This window comes from Uloborus diversus, chromosome 9, assembly GCF_026930045.1.
Source record: "Uloborus diversus isolate 005 chromosome 9, Udiv.v.3.1, whole genome shotgun sequence".
Classification (NCBI taxonomy): domain Eukaryota; kingdom Metazoa; phylum Arthropoda; class Arachnida; order Araneae; family Uloboridae; genus Uloborus; species Uloborus diversus.
Window position 1 is genome coordinate 34,181,122 of NC_072739.1, and position 11,952 is coordinate 34,193,073.

Below are 11,952 nucleotides of genomic sequence, written 5' to 3' on the forward strand. Positions count from 1 at the left end.
AGAGGTATCGTTTCACTTGGAGGACATTGAGACCACGAGCATATTCAACGTCGCCCAGTCCCCTTTAATGACGACGGTGGGTCTTCGACCATCGGGGTTCGAACTCAGGACCCTGCGGCCCCGCATCCGACACTCTACCGATCGGGCTACCACGGCCCCGCAACCCGCACCAAGTACGCGACAGATCAGCGACAGTTATGGCTAACACAGACATATTATTCGATACAGAAAAAATCGTTTCGGCTGTTGGCGAGCACAGTTGTCTGTGGGACCTCTCAGCAAGTGATTACTGTGATCAAAATAAATAAATAAATAAAAGCGTGGAGCGCATTGTAGTTCAAGTAGTGATTGCGCAGTTCTTTGATTTGGATGCTAAGGAATTGTAACATAAGTTATTTGTGGGACTGTTATTATAATTTATTTAGAACTAAATTTAAATGAAAAGACAAGTAACTTTTGTAAGTATTATAAGTTAATAAAAAACATATGAAAGATCACAGAAAACTAAAAACTAATTCTAAAATTAACGTAAAAATAATCGCAAAATGTATACAATATTACATTGTTCCTATTAATAGTTATTTAATTTTACCTGATTTATTTATTCATTTTGCTAAATACAGATACTCTTTAATTGATTCAGACAAATAAACGCGGGATTAGCGGTTGAGAATCAAAGACTTCCAAAACACCTTGTTTAAACACATGTTGCCAATCCTTTTATACGGTAGTTTATACACCTATAAAGGCGGTTATGACCAACAGCCCCACCCAGATGGTTATTTCTGATTACGTTCACTGCCCGCCTATATAGAGCGATTCGTGTCAATATATTTTATTTATTTATTTATTTATTAATGGGGAAGATTGTTTAAAAACAAAATTCCAGGCTAAATATTTCGTCTTGAATTTATTTAGAATACTTTTTAATTAGATAAAAAATGAATAGTTCATTTAACATTTAAGTTTAGTTTCATTAGTCATAACTTTTGTTTTCTTTTTTAATAATTTTTATTATTTGATTCAAGATGATTTACTATGGTTGGGGCAAACCTAACCTAGCAGCGTCGTAATACTGTGATTAGCACCTGCGCACTAAGCAGCACAATGCTGCCAGGTTATGTTTTCCCCAATGAATTTAGTAGTTATGTTAACGAAAAATTTTTTTTTACCACACATGAATGTATGTATGTATGTGTATAGGTATGTGCGTATATGCGATATGTATATGTATTTCAAGTTTTCCCTTCAGTTTCTTTCCCTCCCCCTCAACCACCATGGTACCCTTCACCGGTTAAGCTAGAAATGGCAGGTACGAAGGTATCATTGGTTTAAAATAAAATAAAATAAAATAACAGATTTGAGAATTTGATTGTTTTTTCAAAACTTTGAATGAGTCATTCGCCCGGATCTTCGCTCGAATCCCCGCTTGGGTAAACCCCCGCGAATATTAGTGCAGATTAATTATTGTACACATAAGCTGAAATTCTATGTTCAGGGCTGAACTAAATTGATGTTGCTTATAAACAATTAGATACGATACACACATACGATATTACTAGATTACAGGTCATTTTATGGCTCTTTTTCTCACAGAACCCGCTTTCTTGGGAACCGTATTCTTCTTCCCTAGGGGGTCGAAAGCAATTTCAAGGAAAAGATTTTTAAGCTATTGTTCAACGTTGACCTCCGAATAGGGAAGAAATGTTCCGTATTTATGGTTTGTAAAGCTAATTTCAGGAGTTTTACAAATAAGTTGTTCCTTTTAATTGAGTTTTTAAACATATCTGTAGTATATACTCCTGATAGTATTGCTGTTTTTCTTTAAAAACTTTACATTATACGTAGATTGAAATGAATATACTGAAAGAAGTAATAAAATGTATACTTTGATAATTTATTCTTTTTATGCGAATTTGAGGATCCTAACTTCAAAAATTCCAAAAAATGCTCAATGATTTTTAGCCAAAATTTGAACGACGTTACACCAAAGAGAATAAAATTTGCTATAAAATGAGACAAGAACCGGGACTTTAGCGCGAATAGTTTTAATTTTATTGTTGAAAAACTATGATTTTTTGCTAAAAATCGCTGTTTTTCTTGACTTGACCCTCTTTGCGGCCGTGTTTACATTATCCGATTCAGCTAAAACTTTGCGAATCACATTTTCTAAGCTAGTGTCACATTTTAGGGGGTTGCCGCAAAAGATTAGATGAAATGTTTTTTTCTTCCATATACCTTGAGACCACCCTAGGGTACAATCTTATTTTTTATTGAAATTTAGTTTATATGGGAAACGATTAGACCAACAAAGAAACTTTAAACTGTTATAATTATCATGTAACAATTGGTTTTAAACTAGGCCTCATACTAATGTAATATTAGTGACAAAATTGTATAAAAGTTTGCATTTCTTAAACAAAAACGAACCCAAGTTTATAAAAAGTCATATTCTCTTCATTTATGATGATATCTTTAATATTAATCCCTTAAATATTTAGAAATAGTTTAATTTAAATATTTAAAACTTATTTAAAAAATGTAACATCAGTCACATTTCTCCTTTCGTTAATAAACCTCAAACAAATTGCACAAATGCCATTGACTGCTGCAGAAAGGCATCAAAAAAGGAGATGAGATAAATTACGAAATGAAGGAAAATCTCAAAATTAGAAAAATTAAAACAAAGTAGAAGCTAAAAAAGAGCGGATGATAAAAAAGTTCTTCATGCATTATATTTGAGTAAAAGTGCTACATCATCAATACGGAAATATTTCTAAATGTCACACCGTCATGCAAATTTCAGAGCTATCACCATCCGACTTGCAGTCATGTTATAAAGAGTTATATTTGAGTAATACTTTTTTTAAAAAAATTCAAAAGCTGTAGCAGGTGTTTAGCAACAACCCCCCCCCCTTTTTTACAGTAAGAGAGGGATTCACTTACAGCAGAACATGTTTCAAAATTGTCGACTGCATCTGAAGAACGGGTTCTTGTGGAATATGACAAACAATTGTATCACGAGAAGATAGATGCAATGAAATTGAAAACCAGGAGTATTTAGTAACTGTCAAGATTCAAGCAATAAAACATTGCAAATAGCCTGTAAATGTGGATGAAATTTATTATTCACATGAGAAAGGAATAAAATATTTAGCGCACTTGATATAGTAAATGCAAGACTTTTTTTTATGAAATACACCAAAAATATAACTTTTAAAACTTTATAAATGTACTTTTCAAGTAATTTAAATACAATTTTAAACAAAACATGTGCTAATTTTATTTTGAAGGAGAAATAATTTATAATTGCAGCAATTTATTGTAAATGTAACATCAGTCACAATATCTTTGTATCATCAGTCACGGGTGTTAAATAATTTTTATGCTTTCAGTTTTTTAATTTTTTCAATAAAACAAAGTGTTTTCATCAAGTCTAAAACCTCTATTTTAAGGCGAAGAAATCTGTTAAGATTTTACGTTATTAGTTTGAAGAGAATTTCAAATTATATATAAATCACTTTTTTCAATATCTCTTCTGCGTAAAATCAGTCGCGTTTTATTATTCCCTTTAATTTCATGCAAAAAATTTCCTCAAGTCTGAAAACAAGTTTGGGGGCAATGATGAACTATATCATGATATTTTATATCAAATTCAGAAGAAACAAAATTTAATTTCAAGGCAGTGCTGTGAATTTATAAGTTAAAAAATGAGTCAAACTGTAACGTCAGTCACCGTATGAAATTTGCTTTTTTTCATCCTAACTGAAATAATTATTTTATTTTAGAATTTTAATTTTTCAGCGCTAAGTTGTACCTTAAGATTAAGCAAACCATTTAGCGAAATCCCGAAGTCTTTGAGTGGTCTAGTTGCAGAGATATAAGAAAAACCAGGCCTCAGATTTCTCCGTGACAATCAGGCCAAGTATAATAAAAGTGCTTAATAAAAAGATTAATTTGGGCCGTGGTAGCCCGATTGGTAGAGTGTCGGTTTCGGGGCCTGAGGGTCCTGAGTTCGAACCTCGATCGTCGAAGATTCACCGTCGTCATTAAAGGGGACTGGGCGACGTTAAATATGCTTGTGGTCTCAATGTCCTCCAAGTGAAACGATACCTCTGGGGGTGCTAGCACCAGGTAGCTATTAGCTCCTGGACTAGTTCTAAATTCTCATTAACTGTACGATCCGGTGATGGTGCTGCCATCTATCGGTATAAAAAATAATGGAGGCAAGGCACTTAGTATGCAGTCTTCGACATAAATACAGTTGTAGTTAGTTGTGACTCGGAATCGGAAATCGGAAAAAGGTTAATTTCAAAGGAAAAACTATTGAGTTCTGGAGCTAAACTAAAAACTTTAGCCGTCCATTACGGCCGAACTAGGACCTATGCTGTCAAACCGCTTTACCTGGACTCATATCTAGTGAGTATGAACATAAATCCAGAGTTTCGTCCAGATCCGTGACCCTCAAGGTAGTGCCTTTTGGTAGTTAGACTATTTAGGCACTAAGAGATCCACAGATACACAGGCACGTCAAACTTATAACCCTCTTCCTTTGTGTGCCGCGGGTTAAAAAGCAAAGACTATGAAATGAAGTTAAAACGAACAAAGAAATAAACGAATACGACAATAATAAAAATACAATGAATTTTATCCGACAGGTAAAATGCTTAGCAATGAAGTGTTACTTCCTTAAAATAAACGAGCTGATGTGTGCATCACATGACTTCCTTTTACTCCAATTTAATGTCATTTCCCCATTATTGGCAATTTTAATGTGATTCAATAGTTTACTCTATAAATATCACCAACAGTGGCCAATTTGAAACCAATTTAAAAAAAAAAAAAATCGCCAAATTTGCCGCCAAGTTGGCGACAAAACTTGGCGACCAAAAGACTGGCGATACAACGCCAAGTGTCCGACAAATTATAACACCACTTGAGTTTACATCGAAACTAACAATGATTTCCCCCAAAAAAGGGGCAAAAGACCCCCTTAGGAACATCCGAATGCAACCAAAAGGGAAGGTGCACAACTAGGCTCCACTAGGAGTCTACGTACCAAATTTCAACTTTCTGGGACATACCGTTTTTGAGCTATGCGAGATAGATAACCACATACGCACATACATACGGATATCACGAGAAAATTCTTTGTAATTAACTCGGGGGTCGTCAAAATGGATATTTCGGATGTCTGTAGGTTCCTAGGCATATATCCACGTGTGGTCGGGTCGAAAAAAAAACTCAACATTAATTCGGAGGTGAGAAAAATGGAAATTAAGGCCGATTTGTGAGTGCAAATTTTTTCGCGAATACAATATTTCCTTTTTTGTAAAAGGAAGTAAGAAAGAAAAAAAAACACAAGGAATTAAATCTTTATGTAATGACTCAATAAATGTTTTCATAAATTTTTAAAAGTTTTTTTTTTTTTCATTTGAATGTACAAATTTGAGGGTTAAGAGCCATTATTTTGAAGTTCAGACAAGGTGTGGCAGTGACCATTTTTGATTTTTATAATTTTTTTATATGTCGAAGTAGGTTATGAGAAGTGAACATTCTGAAATTTTTAGCCTTCCAAAAAAATTTTTTCGCTCGTTAAAAATTCCCGAAGTTTGACGTTTTGCAGAGCTTTTTAGAAAAATTCTAAAAGTCGCGTTTCAGTGCGCTTTAGAACACCTATTACAGAAACACCACCCCACGGTTATGTTTATATTTATTTGTTGTACTGTATCTAGTGATGATGACTTCATAGTTATTTTGGTTCGGGGTTGTTGCTTTCTTCAGATAAGGGGTCGCAAAGTATGGATTTTATCCGTTTTCGAGCAAGTTAAACCTGCGTTATTTCCCCCAAAAAGCCACCCCCCGAAAAAAATGTAACATATACTGAAAGTTTATACTATGAAGAGAGTAAATGACACAAAATTTGTTTGAGGTTTATTTTTTTTAGGAGAAAAATACCCTGATATTTTTCAAATTATCAAAAATTGTGCTTTTTTGATCGCAATTAACTCAAAACAGCATCACTAGGAAAAAAAAACCTTTTATATATTATGGTACCTGGCTATGTGTAAAACATCATGAAAAAGAAAGCAGCATGGGATCTCTTCTTGTTTTCCAGAAAATAATTTTTTTTGTAGCTCATTTTATGCGTTTTCTGTACGTAAAACATGTGTCCAGTATGCAGATTAGATCTTCTAAAACTTTAAGGATGTAGTAAGAATGTATATATGTGTGTATAGAGAAAGAAAAAGACTAGTAATACTTTATTTTTCTGATTTTTACAAATTGATGGTATTTTAATTGCAGGTAATTCAGAAAACGATAAATCCATATCACACACACATATATATATATATATATATATATATATATATATATATATATATATATATATATATATATATATATATATATATATATATATATATATATATATATATATATATATATATATATATATATATATATATATATATATATATATATATATATATATATAATATCATAAACAATATCTGCTTCACTTTCCTCTAAATGTCTATTTTCTATGTCATCTTCAAATACCTCTAAAAGGCTGTCAGTTCTTGATAAATCAGTATTATTCGCTTTTTCTTGCTTGGGATATCAGCTAAAAACAGTTTGAATTTGACTTTTTGTCGAATATTCGTTCGGTTGGGATATTTTTATGTCTTCAATCATCTCTGTTCTCATTGCATGTTCTACTTGGTCGGACGTCTGTTTTCTGCCGGTTTTTTACCATAAAGGAACTTTTCATAAAGAAATTCTATTTGTTTCAATGAAATTTGTGTACTTTTACGAGTTGGGAGAGCCCACCCCTCACATGAGATTTCCAAAATGTTTTCTTCTTTATTTTCTCTTTTGTTGCAGAACATGAGAATAGAGATGATTGAAGACATAAAAATATTCCAACCGAACGAATGTCTGACAAAAAGTCAAATTGAAGCTGCTTTTAACCGATGTACAAAGGAAAAAAAAGCGGATAATACTGATTTATCAAGAACCGACAGCCTTTTAGAGGTATTTGAAGATGACATAGAAAAAAGGCATTTAGAGCAAAGTGAAACAGATATTGTTCATGATATTTCTTCCATTGCTACGGACATAAATAAGAAAAAATTATTTTGGGATTGATACGATATATATATATATATATATATATATATATATATATATATATATATATATATATATATATATATATATATATATATATATATATATATATATATATATATATATATATATATGTGTGTGTGTGTGTGTGTGTGTGTGTGTGTGTGTATATATATATATGTGTGTGTGTGTGTGTGTGTGTGTGTGTGTGTGTGTATATATATATGATATCGATTTATCGTTTTCTGAATTACCTGCAATTAAAATAACATCAATTTGTAAAAATCAGAAAAATAAAGTATTACTAGTCTTTTTCTTTCTCTATACACACATATATACATTCGTACTACATCCTTAAAGTTTTAGAAGATCTAATCTGCATACTGGACACACGTTTTACGTACGAGGAAACGCATAAAATGAGCTACAAAAAAAAATTATTTTCTGGAAAACAAGAAGAGATCCCATGCTGCTTTCTTTTTCATGATGTTTTACACATAGCCAGGTACCATAATATATAAAAGGTTTTTTTTCCGAGTGATGCTGTTTTGAGTTAATTGTGATCAAAAAAGCACTATTTATGATAATTTGAAAAATATCAGGGCATTTTTCTCCTAAAAAAAAATTAAACCTCAAACAAATTTTGTGTCATTTACTCTCTTCATAGTATAAACTTTCAGTATATGTTACATTTTTTTCGGGGGGTGGCTTTTTGGGGGAAATAACGCAGGTTCAACTTGCGCGAAAACGGATAAAATCCATACTTTGCGACCCCTTATCTGAAGAAAGCAACAACCCCCAACCAAAATAACTATGAAGTCATCATCACTAGATACAGTACAACCAATAAATATAAACATAACCGTTGGGTGGGGCCGTGGTAGCCTGATCGGTAAGGCATTGGACTCGGGACCGGAGGGCCTCGGGTTCGATCCTCGCTGGTCGAAGACCCACCGTCGTCATTAAAGGGACTGGGCGACGTTAAATATGCTCGTGGTCTCAATGTCCTCCAAGTGAAAAAATACCTCTGGGGGTGCTAGTACTAGGTAGCTATTAGCTCCTAGACTAGTTCAAAATTCTCACTAACTGTTCGATCCGGTGATGGTGCTGCCATCTATCGGTATATAAAATAATGGAGGCAAGGCACTTAGTATGCAGTCCTCGACATAAATACAGTTGAAGTCAGTTGTGACTCTTGAATAGAATAGAACCGTTGGGTGGTGTTTCTGTAAAGAGCTAAAGCGCACTGAAATGGGACTTTTAGAATTTTTCTAAAAAGCGTTGTAAAACGTCAAACTTTGGGAATTTTTAACGAGCGAAAAAAAATTTTTGGAAAGCTAAAAATTTCAGAATGTTTACTTCTTATGGCCTAATCAAAAATGGTCACTGCCAAAATTTCCGTTTTTTGTCTGAATTTCAAAATAATGGCTCTTAAAAGCGTTTCAATCCTGCACTTTATTTCTCGCGCAGTGATACAGTGCGTTTCTAGCCGCTGTTGAAAATGCGTAAGTAGGACTTCATGCTATTGCCTTCCAGTGCGTATGATGGAAGTTTCATTATTGAGTTCTCGTGATCACTTTGAAAGATAGTTCCTTCCATTTCGAATAATGCAGGTTTTTACTATTTTGTTATTATCTTTCAAACAAATTGCCAGGCCAGATGAATTTATAATTTTTCCGATTTCCCCATTTGTAGAATTTTTCAGCTATTTTCAAGATGAAAAGATTTTTCTTAAAGATAATTATAATTAAGATTTCATTTGATACAGAAAGCATCTAATTTCATTGATTTCGCCATGTCGGACTGAAGTTTGTTCCAGAATTCGACTATTTGGATTTTATGTGTAAGCTTGTTCATTCTTCCTTCTGATTGAATTTGTTTCAATTGAAATGCTTTTTAAATTTCTGTGAATATTGATAATGTTAAAGCAATTGTATAAAGGAATGATATTTTTGTAATATTATTCAAGAAAATAATTTTAAATTTCAAATAACACAAGGGAAGCTATGTTCAAAAAAAAAAAAACACACACACACATTTTAGAATATTTTAATATTGTTAAAAACTCAAATTTTGATTACAGTCGTTTAGTTTGACGATAACGTAAATTTAAATATGCTTACCCTGTTTATTTTTGTAATTCACTAAGGTGGTTTCATTATTACACCATCCCTTATTCGATGTGGAAAGTTTAGTCATAACATCTGTCTGTATGTGCGTAAGTATGCATCTCGCATAGTTTGAAAAAGCTGCAGTGTAGATGGTTTAAACTTCGTATTTGATACCTTTATGAGATTTAGTACTGAACTTATTTTGGTTGCAATCTGCTATTGGTCTGGGCATCGGCATGTGTGTGCGTATTTGCATCTGAATCGTTTTCAACTCTGAAACAATTTGCTTTTTTGCGCTGGAATTTTGTATTTAGGATCTTTTACGTTTATTAGTGCAATCAGCTGTTCGTTCGGGACTCTGCATGTGCATGCACATTTAAAACTGTATCTATGGCAACTCAAAAACAGTTTAAATTTCTTATTGAAATTTTGTATTTAGAAATTTTATGACTTCAGTTTGAGCCCCATCCTTTTGTTTACAAATTGGCGGCTCATCAGGACCTCTGTGGGTGCATTCTTCTTTATATTTGTATTTCTCGTAACTCAAAAGCAGCTTGCTGCAATAAGTTAAAAACTATTTAGGAATTCTTAGACGTAAAAATCTTTTATTTGATTGTAATCGGCTGGCTCTTCTTCTACATGCGTGTGTACTTACACATATCTCTGCTAACTTAAGAACATATTGATGTCGTGGGTTGAAATTCGAATTTTGCATTTAAAATATGTATAATATTCAGTTTTATCATGCACACTTAACAAGTAGTAGAGTCATAGCTTCAAGAGGTTGATGCACCATTCTTGAAAATATTTGACAGAGCACCTTTCGTAACCTTTAAGAAGTTGCTACTAGTTTCATACCGCTGGAAAATTTGGAATGCAGTGGAATTGTTTTAAAGATAAGAGATGTGTGGTGGCTCCGTAGCAACATTACCTCTGCTGTTTGAAGGTTTCTAGAGTTCCAAGTCTAAAACCTGGTTGTCAAAATGTTAAATTCCGGGGAAAGTCTCCAAACCCCCTTTCTATAACGTCAACAAAATATACTGAAATGCGTTTTGAGAACTTATATAAAAATGTCGTGAGAAGAGTACTGAACTCCCCCTCTCTCCTAATAAAGTCATCAAAGGCGGTCCAAAATCACATTTTTAGGACTTCCAATTTCGAAAAATTTCTTATAGAGAAACCCAAATTCCAATTGTAACACTAACGTTAAAAGTTGTAGCTTACAGTATTTTAATTTCATAAAAAAATTCAGGGGAAAGCCATCAAACTCGCCTTCCTCTAAACTCTAATATAGCTAAAAGGCAGTCAGAAGTTGTATTTTCAGAACTTTAAATCCGAAAATTTTCGGGGAAATGCTCAGATTCCAATTCCCCCCCCCCCTAACGTCATCAAAGCAGGTCGACTGAGATTTTAGGACTGAGAATTCAAATTTTCCGGGGACATCCCTAACCTTTACCTAACTTAAAGATCGTTTGAAATTGCAGTTTAGGAAATTTAGATTCTAAAAATTACCCCATAAAAGTCTCTGAACCACATAGTTACCAAAGATGACCTCAAAATACTATTTTTAGTACTAATGTCTCGAAACATTTTCCCCAAACCTTCTCTCTTCCTAACTTCATCAAAAATCGACCGAAATTGTATTTTGGAACCATTGCTTCTAAAATTCCAAAGAGGAGTTCCGAATTCCATTCTTTCCCCACACATCACACATGAAATATAGCTGCTGTTTCAAGAATATCACTTCTGAAATTTTTCTAGAGGAGAGTCCCCTTTCGCTATTCATCCAACATGGAATTAAATTGCATTTTCAAAATTTAAATTTCGAAACATTTCGGGGAAAATTTCTTTAAATTTCAGCGTTTCATCTAACGTTACAAAAACTATTCTTCAATCACCCCAAGCAACGCAGAGGCGTTCAAAGCTCGTTCTATAACACGTTCAGAGCATTCCATCCGGCACGCTCAAACTACGTTTTCTCAGAACGGTCCATAAACGGTCTGTGTCTCACCGATCAATGTCGTATAGCACGTAAAAATCTCTTGTTGTACCACCCCTTTTGCACCAAGTTTGAACGTAGAATATTACGTTATATGCAAGTGCTAGGAAGATGTTTCATTTTGGTGTTCATAAAACAATGAATATTCTGTTTCAATAGGTAAAAATTTCGAAAGAATTAAATGAATAACCCTATAAGAAGGCTTTCTACATGTTTACTCAAAGTCAGATCTCTGCCAAATTTCGTACAGAAGTTCTTTGATTATTTTTCTTCATACAAAAATCCAGTTTTTGTCAGATCTTTGTCACATTTATCACAGAAGTGATTTGATGTTCAAGAATTCACATAGGGGAGTATTTGCCCTCCCCCCCCTAATGGTGGGCGGAAGCCCACATGGAGGACTTTCCCTCTTTCAAAACGAGTTTATGTCGGATTTTTACCAAATATGATGCATACATCTGTCGATGTTCAAGAACTTTGGGTATTTTGCTTCGTCCTGACGGGGTGTGGGGGCAAGATACTGAAGTTTGTTTTTGCACACTCAGTTTACGTCGGATTTTTACCAAACTAGGCGGAGGTTTTTTTGATAATGAATAATTTACATAGGGTATTTCGTTCCTACCTATGGGTGGCGAAACTCTCCATAGAGGGGTTTTCCCTCCCACAAAAATCTATTTTAAGCAGACCTGTGACAAGTTTTACATAGAT